At 40.9% G+C, this 11,774-nt stretch overlaps 1 protein-coding gene across 1 annotated transcript in view; it reads right to left on the reverse strand.

Moving 5' to 3' along the window:
* The window catches only part of kmt5b (lysine methyltransferase 5B), an 89,154-nt gene extending 80,593 nt beyond the window's left edge, over nt 1-8,561 (reverse strand). Inside the window, exon 1 of the mRNA XM_052028876.1 lies at nt 8,348-8,561. The gene's annotated coding sequence lies outside the window, so the exon portion shown is untranslated. The remainder of the gene's footprint in view (nt 1-8,347) is intronic.
* Nucleotides 8,562-11,774: the final 3,213 nt, after the last annotated feature.

An 11,774-nucleotide genomic window follows, 5' to 3' on the forward strand; every position in this document is an offset into this window, starting at 1 on the left:
GCCTCTATCTTTAACTGGGTTTGCTGTCGTTCAGCTTCTATCTTTGCCAGCTGCACCTGTGCCTCAGAAATTGCTATTTCACTGCCAGGAAACTGTTTTAACACTTCCTTCTCAAACACCTTCTTTTCCACATAATGGCCAGCTATCAATCTCTGAATATCTGCCTTTCTCATAGACTGCTTTACTTCTGTAAGGTTTAGCCTTGTAGCAATCTTTATCAAATCATCCTTTTTCGCCACCTCCAATCCCTTTTGGGTTGGTGACTCCAAAAATGCCTTAATATCCATTGCTGCTGGTTTCCACACACACAAGCCAATTAAAAAAAGAATTTATCAGAGCTCCCTCAAAAATCTTTGGATTGAATCCCGAACAAATCTCATCAATCTGGGGTACAATCCCAGACGACACTCATTAACCTTGGGAACTATCCCGGACGAGCCCCCAATTTTGTCACGAACCAGCAACAAAAGAAACACACTGAGCATGATTTAGTGTTAAAAACTATTTTATTAATCACTACTATTGATAATACGTAAAATAAAAGTAAAAATGTTAGTATGTTAGAATTCAAGAATGTTAAACCTCGAACGTTAACCCCAAAACTAAACTCTTCGTGTGTGTGTGTGACAAAGTCCAAAACTCCCAGTTCCTGAATGGTTCTTAAAGTTCAGTTCCGCAAGCCATAAGGTGAAACATGAGCAAGGGCTTCTTCAACAACCACCGTTGTCTGAAGATAAGATGTAGATGTAGAAAAACATAGAGAGAGTACATACGAAATCCAAATGTTCCACGATGGAACCCAAACGACACTTCAGTGTTTACTCGGTAGTGACTTCCTCACCCCGAAAAGCATCCGAACCGTGGTCGTCCACACACAAATACCTGTTTCCTTCTACAGGTCAGCAACAAAGTGAACTCCACCGGATTACTTCCAACTTCCATACATGGATTTCAATGGCAAACACAGTTATTGTTTCTCATCCATCGATAGAGAAAACAAGCAGGCTGGTGTCTCTCTCCCTTCTCTCTCTCTCTTTCTTCTTCTTCTGACTTCTTCAACAACGTCATTACGTCCTTTATCTTCTATTGACGTAAGCACGCCCCACACACACATACACACACACTCTCTATCTTAAAGGGACTTTCACTGAGTCCATAACAAATTTAAAACTTGTTTCTAACTTTTCCCAGTCTCAGTGAAAAGTTATCAACCTGAAATGTTAACTGTTTATTTCTCTACTGATGCTTCCTCACCTGGAGAGTATTTCCAGAACATTGTTTTTATTCCTGGGGATATCACTTGTCATTAGCATGCCAATTTGAGTACAAACCTCCATGATCTTCATTTTCTCTTTCCTACTTCCAAATTCATTCTTAATTCTATAGCCTGTCTCCAATTTCATTTGCTCTCACTTTTATTAACAATCTCATGTGGAATGCCATCTGAATGAACACTGGATTCTCCAACTTCAGGTAACCTGCCCTCCGTCCCTTTTCTCTCTCCTCCTGATAGATCCGGTTCCCCCTACACCCACCCCAGAACCCCCCTCCCCCAGCCCCCCATCACTAAGTTTCTTTCACACTCCATTTGCCTATCACCCATTTCTGGAAAGCTAGGAAGAACACCCGTGACACAACATGATTCTCCTGATGTCCTCAGTGAAAGCATCCTCCTTCAAGAAATGACAGTCTTAAAGTAATAATTCACTCCTGAAGGCATCAGGCCTAACATTTTCTGGTATGTTTCGTAGGGAGTTGGTTGGCAACTGTCACAATTTCACATCATTGCACGCATTTCAAAGTTGAAAGCGTCATCAAGGCTTTACTACACTGCAACCTACTGAAGCACAAGGTAACTTGAAGAGTAACTTCTCAGTTTCCAAAGTTAACTGTATATGTGTTCACATTTTAAGTTGCTGTTGATTTACTCCATTAAAATAGTGAATGCCAACTGTTTCACTCCTGTTATTCAGTCAAAATTCAGGTCTCTTCCTGGTCATAGTCTCAACCAGAAAGTGACTGTTCAAAAATTTAGAGTGATACTCGACCATGAGAGGAAATAAATCTCTGCTCCATTCCTCTACTAACTCCACCTCCATACGCCCCTATCCCTACTCATCTGCTATTGAAATTCTCATCACACCTTTGTTATCTCTAACTTGATTATTCCAATGCTCACCTGGCCTTTAAATACAAGCTCAGCCTAAAACTTTATTGTACATATACAAACCCACAGCAACTTCCATTCACTCATCACTTTTTCGTTGTTGAGCTACATTTACTCCCAATCTAACTATACTGATTTTAAAATTCTCTTCCTTGTTTTCAAACCCCACCTCAGGCTCATCTCTCTGTATTTCTGCAGACCCATTGAGCCTTTCAACCTTTAGCAATCTCAGTATCCCTTCAATTCTGACATCTTATCTGTCTCCAATTGGCAGCCATGCCTTCAAGCTCACTAGATCCTAAACTCTGCAATTCCCTGCCCAAATCCATTCTCTGTCTCTCTTCCCCCCTCCACCCCCCACTTAAGCTTAGGTCTTTGACTATATTTTCATGACCCGTCCTAAAACCTCGTTAGGAAGTCTCATTGGCAACTTCTATTTGATAATGTTCCTGTGAAGTGTCTTTTAATGTTGCCTTACATTAAACCCTCAAAATAAATGCAAGTTGTTGTGTAAACTGTGTATTTAACTTCCACCTGTTCACACTACATGCCACTCTTTGATGTGTGTTGAAACACCCCCCACCCCCTTTCCTACATTAATGTTTTACGTGAAAGCATGCATCATGGAAATCATATTTTCCACATCTTTAAGAAGCCGTCAAGTTATTCTCCACTTCCTGTTTCACTCAGCCATCTGAGCCTCTGGGTAATTTACTCCCAGACGACTGGCAACACAGTATGAGAATGACAGAGAACAACTTTGTCTTCTATATTTATTTCCTACTATGGGGAAATCTATGGGCTCCACACTTTGATGCCAAATAAATTATAAATAGACCATTATTGCCAATATAAAAATAGCTGATAATTTGGTGTGATGACATAGCCCATCAATGCTTCTTGATCTCCAGGTCTTTACTGTGGGAAGAGAAACAAAAAGGATTTAAGTAGTATTGTCCTCTAACTGTCACAATCTGAATTCTAAAGCACCTTTACATTATGGGAGAGTAGTTGACTACAGATTACATTGGCATTCCTCCATTAGCTATACTCCATGTGAATGACAATCTATAATACCGCCACAGAAATGATGCAGCAGGTTTTATTTATGTAAAGGTAAAGAGCCATTCACACATACATTTGCTGTTAGTGTGTTCATACTAGCAGAAAGTGCACCTCCTAATTCCATGGAGGCTAAATTTCTCTGAATATCACCAATTTGTTAGCTACACAGCCATAAAGGATCGAAAATATGGTGCAATGGAATATGCACATGAAGCATTTGCACGTAGAACGAGATCCACAGATGGTTGTGCAACGCTAATCTGATACTAGAATTGCCATTCTTGAACTCCACATCACAACCAGATTAAAAATAACTGAAACAGAATGAAGAGAAGCCAGGCAGAGCATGGTGTGCTGCTGGAATAGGGAAGAGGAGGATAGGGAGTTGAATGCCATGCAAACCACCTCCACTATGGGTCAGGTCTGAAATCTGCCAATTGCTGTGATCACAACTGCAACCCAAAGCACAGCAAGGATGGCATTATGACATTCATTGTTGAATGGTGTGTATAGGAGCTATTGGGTGTGGACATGAGGCATATAAAGATTAGGGCAAGGCAACAAATGTCGAATCATAGAAATTTGCATTGGAGAGGGCAGCTATTTCTGCCCCTTGAGTCCATGCCACATAAAAATGGACCATAAATTAATACCACTTCTCATCTCTTGGCCTGCAACCTTATAGGTTATGGCTTTTCAAGTGGCCATCCAAGTAGGTCTCAAATGGGACAAAAGTTTCTGACTCCTCTACCCGTTCAGGCAGTCTGTTCCAGATTTCCTCTACTCATTGACTGAAAAAAAATTCAACTCATTTCTAATCCATCTATCAATTAATTTAAATGTATACCTCCTGGTTATTGTCATCTTGACTAAAGAAAAAAGATTTGTTCACCCTGTCCAGGCCTCTCACAGATTTATTCATTTTATTTAAATCTCCCCTCAGTCACTTTTGTTCCAAAGAAAACAATTCCAGCCTTGCTACTCTTCTCTCAGAACAATAATTCCCCAATTTGGAAACATCTTCGTAAATATCCTCTGCATCCTTTCTAGTGCTATCATGTCCTTCCTGCAATGTGGTGACCAAAGCTGTACTCAGTACACTAGCTGTAGACTAACTAACATCTGATCCAATTCCAGCATGACCTCCCGATTCTTGTGTTCCATGCCAAATAACAGCAAGTATCCCAGAAGCCTTATTAACTGCATTACATGCTTGTCCTGCTACCTTCAGGGATCTGCAGACATGCACTCAAGATATCTTTGTTGAACTTCTTCCTACCATGCAATCACATTTTTCAAGTTAGATTTATGCCATTAACATGCTGCTCTTCATCTTACTATCTCCTATGTATGTGTCTGGAGTGTCTCAAAGCCCCTGCAGAAGTAAGGGCCAGCATTCTCTTTTGCACCAATGCCTCCAGTGCATTGTCAAAATCTTTGATGAATACTCTCTTTCATATTCAAACGTTTGTCAAAATATTCCATGATTAGTTCAATATTCTCACTACACCCACCAATTCTTGTGACTCCCATCTCAGAGATGCAGGCTAATTTCAGTACCAATAATCATTGGTGATATTGAGCCTCTGCTGACTTGCACAGCAATTGAAGAGTGGGCATTAAATTTAAAGTAGCCAGTACCAGAAACGCAACATGCTTCCTGTGATGCAAATGAGAGTAATGAACACAGCCCAGTCCACCATGGCCACAGTCCTCCCCACCATTGAAAGCATCTACAAGGCGCTGCCTCAAGGCAGCAGCATCTATCATCAATGATCTCCACCATCTGGGTCATGCCCTCTTCTCACTTCTGCCGTTGGACAGGAGGTACAGAAGCCTGAAGTCCCACACCACCAACTTCAGGAATAATTACTTTCCTACTACCATCAGGTTTGTGAACCTACCTGCACAACCCTAATCCTAACTCAACAATACTATGGGCCACCTCTTGAACTACCATGGACTTGTTTCTGATTGTTTTTGTTTTGCATTCATCTCTTGTTTTGCACAGTCTATATTTTCCCTTCACCTTGTACAATTTATGTTCCGTGTGTTGTCTGAATCTATGTGTCTGTGCTGCTGCTGCAAGCAAGTTTTTCGTTGTACCTGTACCTCACCATACTTGTGCATTGAGTTGAACAGTATCATCCCCCGTTTCATTTTGTTTTTGAGGGTGATCCAATTTAGCAACCATTTTACTCTACTGAAACACAAAGTCACATTAAGCAAAAAAGCTAAAGCACCTCTAGGACCACATCAGAACTGTGGCCTTGAATTTAATCAGATAGAGCTTTTTTTTAAAATACTCTAATCCCCAATCTGTTTACAATTTCAACTCCAATTGGTGATAGTAACCTTGTGATTTGTCTATGCGGCTGTAGCATCCTGTTTGTTCTTGTACATTATGCCCATTCTCAAAGTACACAGAGTACACAACAGTATCATCAATCATCATGCAATGTTCACTTGGTTACCTGCCCTTCTGCAATGTGTCACATTCATTCACCTAATATACCATATACACCATGTAAGAAGATTATGTCTACCATCAGGAGAGGCTCCACAACTGTCTTCCTTAATTACTTGCAGGTTTTTTTTAGTGAATGAGTTGGGAAGATCCACCAGATGGGAATTTGGAGCTGCAAGGATTGCAAAACTTTACTTGAATTACTGAGGCTAATAATTCTTTTTTGTATTGTGGCTGTTTTAGTGATGGTTCTGCTGAGCCAGAACAAGTATTCAGAAGGAGGAGAATAGAGTCTGAAAGCAAGGCCTCTTCACTAAAGAAGGGGAAGGAAGGAAGCAATAAACAAGTGGAGTAGGCTCCAAGAGCTTCCTCATCCATAGTGATGGCAGGCCCACCAAATGAATGCAGTGGAGAAGGCTGAAACTACCACTTTTTTCCACTACCTTCATCTGCAGCACAGTGGTGCAGCAGTCAGTGCTGCCTCTTTGCTGCTCTGGGGACTCAGGTTTAATCCTGATTTTCAACAGCACAACCATCACTTGGTCTCTACATTAACATCCAGGGAGACAGCAATTACCAGAAACTCAACTGGATCAGCCCCAATATTGTGATTCATGTGTCCGTAAGAGGCTGGGTATCCTGTGCCAAGTGTCACCATCCTTAGTATCTTTATGGACTATCATTCCACCATCAACAGGGTACAAGTCAAGAGAATGATAGAAACTCTCCACTAGTCTTGAAAAATGCTGCTTCAGCATCACTCAAAAAGCTTGACACCATCCAGGAAAATGCAGACAATAAAAATACCCCATCCATCAATAAAATATTATTCCTTCCATCACCGATGCCACATGTACCTCCTACAAAATGCACAACACAACCTCCCAACCAGTAACCTCTGCTACCTAGAAAGACAAGGGCAGTAGAGCCATAGGAACACGCATAAGAATGATAAACTATCCGGACTTGGAAATATGTCATCATTCCTTCATCATCCCTGGGTCAAAATCCTGGAAATTGCTATCTAACAGCATTCTGGGAATACCTTCACCAGATGGATTGCAACAATTCAAGGCAGTGGCTCTAAACCACCTTCTTAAGAAGAATTAGAGATGAGGAATAAATGCTAGCCTTGCCAGCAACAATCATCTACCATAAATAAAAAAATTTGAACCACTGCATTCTGCATGGCAAATATTCTTCTATCATGTTGTTTAGTAGAGAACTTCAGGATTTTGATCAGAGGGCTATGAACAAAAAGTAATAAATGTCTAATTCAAAATGGTGTAGGATTTGGTAGGGAACCTGGAAGTGATAGTTTTTCCATGTAACAAATAGGCTTGTGCTTCTCTGTGCAGAGTTCAGGATTAGGAAGTGCTGACAAAAAAGTCTTGCTGACTTGCTGTATTGCAAGCTGTAAATTATAGACACTGATTAGGTCTAATAATATTAAAGCATTATGAGAAGCATGTTAAATGGAAGAAATTCACATCAATTGGAAGTTCTAATTTTTAAAATTGTATTGTAGAAAATGCAATTAAGCACTTCATATTTATCTTCCATCCTGAAGTTCAAATGCATATCTAAAATGAGAAATATGTGTGAGTTACAACTACCATTAAATATGGAATTTTTACTTAGTTACTGTTAATCTATTAATCAGTGTTTGGTGTGTTATACATTGGCATTGTTTAAAATGCCAGTAAATAATGCAGTTCATTATTTTTGGATCTCTTCTGTTTTGTTGTTAATTGATATTGACATTGGTCTCTAAATAATATACCTACATAAAAATCACATTACAAAGAAAGTTTTGATCAGAGTTCTAAACGTGTATTTTGTTGCAATGCTGTATACTTTAGCCACCGGATTTCTATACCTTTAGTGCCAAAGCAAAAAGTATGGATTTGTAGTTGATGTATTTTCATTTCAAAAATAATGTGAAGGACTGGAAGGCCCATTAACAGCTTCACAAGATGTGGCATTAATGTTTATTCCCTGGGCAGAACTATCTTTCTACCAACCAAAAGGACTTCAATGGGCAGCCAAAGTTCACATGATGGTGGACTCACCCATGGGTTTTAGGTCCAATATTCAAATAGTTGCCAATACAAGATTCATTATCTGGATTTTCCAATTCTTGGGATTGTTTGGAGTTGGATTCAAATCCTACTGTTTAGACTCAGGGTTTACAGATACTGCTCAGCCAATAGCTTGCAGCAAAGTAGCTTAGAAATGACATCTCTGAAATAAGGTATGTGTAACTTTATCTACCAATGAATATAGACCCAATCGCCTTTGCCACTTACACACAAAACGCAGGACTCGATTCTGCTCCATAAAACAATATAATTATAATAATTTAAAGTCTATTTCTACCCGTCAAGGCACAGGAAACGAGCACAATTTAGCCCCCAGGAAATACAAAACTGTATTTTATCATCTCATTTTGAAGACAAACTACACAAATTTTAAAACACGCTTGATTAATTTTAATGGCCACAGACTGGCTTCCAACAAAGTAATTATTACCAACTTCTGTTTACAGAATCCTTAAACAAAGCCGCAAAGGTCAGAGACCGAGAAGCCAGAAGCAGCAGCTCGTGAAAGCCAGAATTTCCACTCCGATAATTAGCGCTGGGACCTACCGTCACGTTTGTGGGGAGACAGAACTTTGCAGCTTCTTCCCAAATGCTTTTGATTGAAGCCTTTTCTTAATGAATTTGGCTGTTTATGTGAATATGGTGAATGTTGGGAGTTCAATACCCTCAGTACCAGTGGAGTTGTGCGGAAGGAGCAGGAGCCGTGTTGACGGGATTAAAAACCCGAAACCCCAGGACGGAAAAGTCCTGCGGAATTTAATAACAGGGCCTCGTTCTGGTTTCCTTCTGTCTTTCCTGCCTGGGTGCTGGTTCGATCAACGGGCTGGCCAGCCACTGGGCGGGAAAGCTTCCGGTAGGAGCTCACAGCTGGGGACAGTTAAGAACAGTCACCGGCTACCGGGAAAAGTGCAGCACGTTAAGGAAGCTGGATACACAGCAACGATGTGGAGGGAGGCAAATGATGGGGGGTGGGAAGTGGAGCAAGCGTGAGGAGAGACCAGTGATCAGCGAATTGGTTTTGTGTGAAGGGAGTGAGGGGGGGGGGGGAGTGAGGTGAGGGGGGGGGGGAGTGCGTGCAAGACTGTTGCCGCACCACCTGGCTCAGTAACACAACTGAAAGCCTTCAATAGCTTAATTCCACTGCTGCCCTTTCCATTTAGCTGCTCGCTGTCAGGCCCTGGGGCACATGGCCGCCCGAGATTATGAGGGGAATGCTCACTCCCTTCTATATTGATGCTGGTCCCAGGCCCAACTAAAATTAAAATCGGTAAATTGGTTTATTATTTTTGCATGTACTGAGGTACAATATAAAAACTTGTTTTGCTTGCCATCCATACAGATCATTTCATTACAACAGTGCATTGAAGTAGTACAAGGGAAAACAATAACAGAATACGGAATAAAGTGTTACAGAGAAAGTGCAGTGCAGGCAGACAATTTGGTTTGTCCCCTTTGACTCTCACCAACTTTTACAGATGCACCATAGAAAGCATCCTACCTGGATGTATCACGGCTTGGTACGGCTACTGCTCTGCCCAGGACCGCAAGAAACTGCAGAGAGTTGTGGACACAGCCCAGCGCATTATGGATACCAGCCTCCCCTCCTTGGATTCTGTCTTTACCTCCCGTTGTCTTGGTGAAGCAGCCAGCATAATCAAAGACCCCACCTACCCAGGACATTCTCTCTTCTCTCCTCTTCCATTGGGTAGAAGATACAGGAGCCTGAGGGCACATACCACCAGATTTACGGACAGCTTCTACCCCACTGTGATAAGACTATTGAACGGTTCCCTTCTACAATGAGATGGACTATGACCTCACGATCTACCTTGTTGTGACCTTTCACCTTATTGCACTGCACTTCCTCGGTAACTATGACACTTTACTCTACTGTTACTGTTTTTACCTGTACTACATCAATGCACTTTGTACTAACTCAATGTAACTGCACTATGTAATGAATTGACCTGTACGATCGGTTTGTAAGACAAGCTTTTCACTGTACCACTGTACAAGTGACAATAATAAACCAATACCAATAAGGTGCAAGGCCATAACAAGGTAGAAGTCAAGAGTCCACCTTATCGTACTAGGGGACTGTTCACTAACAGCTGGATAGAAGCTGTCCTTGACCCTGGTGGTATGTGTTTTCAGGCTTTTGTATCTTCTGCCCGATGGGAGGGTGGAGAAGAGACAATGTAAGGCGTGGGTAAGGTCTTTGATTATGTTGGCTGCTTTATGAGACACGGACATGATTCTGGCCTCAGTCTGGAGGAGACACTGAGGAGCAGGCATTTCCATTGGAGAATCAGCATAAATGTAGAAGTGCAATCTGCAGAGCAATTGAGAGAGACAAATTCCATTGTTACAGCCCTGGTGCTGGTCACATCGTCAATACTGGGCTGGACTATTTTCCCAGCAGATTTAAGACATGCAGCCATGCCTCTGGTTGGCTCCTGCTGCCCCAGGTTGCATACCACTTTAAATTACAAGAGTAGCTGGTTGTTAATAAGGTGTTGAGCTACTTGTTTTATGTTGCGACTGTCATGCTCAAGAAGATTGTATTTTTGAGCCATGAGATGTGAGGCTTGCAGCAGGGCTCAATGGGTGAGGGTGCCATAGGATATTTGATTGCTGGGTAAAAATCCTGGTCAGAGAGGTTGTTGGGAAGTAAGTGATGGGGGTGTGGTGAAATGAGCATGCAGTTGGTAGACAAGACATCTGCAGTCACTTGTGTGAAGGCACTGAAATTCTTGAAGCACTTCATGCAGCTCCTCAGAGCTTACTGCTTGGCATGAATTCTAACTCACCTTTCATGCTATTATCCCCAGGCTGATGTATTCAGCTAATAACAAGCTTGTTTATCAATGACCAGACATATGCAATCATAGTATTCCACTCAACGGGCACTTGTTAATCATTCAGTACAATCTCTGCATGCATTTCAGGGATAGGAACTTAGTTCCTGTGAAGTCTTACAAGAGTCTTGGTGTTGGAGGGAGTGAGACAAAGGGCCAAAGATTTTCTACACTGGAAACTTACATGCCTTTAGACCCCTCAAGGATCCCAGAATAAATCAATAACAAAGTGAAATACATTAGCTTTAAAAAGATGCCGCCAGATAGTCTTGAGGAGAAAAAAATAATCCTCAGTCATTTGTCAGTTGTGCAATGCACTTTACTTCCAAAGCTGGATTCCATCAATTTCAGGGAGCAAACTGAGTCTGGGTTTAATATTTCTTCCAAAAGACAGCACCTTAGGCAAGGCAGTATTCCCTCGGAACAGCATCTAGATATTGACTTCATATTTGAAGATTAAAAAGAGTTTGTTTTTGTAAAGCACATACAGTCAGGTGATATTGAACTTTCGATTATTTATGATGCTCTTGGAGGTCTTAACATAAGTAGGTTTTTGCCAAAGAATACAATTCTCCATTTTTAAGAGATGGGATAGATTTTGTTTGCTGCAATACACTGTTCATTTTACATAAAACAATATTTGATATCATTTTTGAAGCCTTTGTAGCAATTAATTTTCACCGAATGCATCACCGTGTTGCATGCTGAGGTGACATCAATTGAAAAATAATCATATGAAAAAATTATAAATGAAATATCTGCTACCACTGAGAGATCTTTATGTCTGAGGCACAGCTATCCATTATTAATCAGCAGATAACTATTAAAGTTACATTACTTCTTTTGCTCACAGTTGAATGTGAAAATGGTGAGAACTTAATGACATAATAGTGATTGAGAACGAATTGTATTTCCAGCTTAGTGATGTAGAGCAACTGTGGGAATGGCCAGTCACTGGAACAAATTGGATTGTCCTACAGGTTTCACTGCAATTTTCACAGGTAAAGGCTAAATTTTTAGTACCGTTTTCTTTTTATTCCACTATGCTTAACTAAACATTTGCCATAAAAACTATTTTACACAATTACTTGTGTTCAGGGCTTCAGTATCCAACT

Source organism: Pristis pectinata, chromosome 14 (genome assembly GCF_009764475.1).
Source record: "Pristis pectinata isolate sPriPec2 chromosome 14, sPriPec2.1.pri, whole genome shotgun sequence".
Lineage (NCBI taxonomy): Eukaryota > Metazoa > Chordata > Chondrichthyes > Rhinopristiformes > Pristidae > Pristis > Pristis pectinata.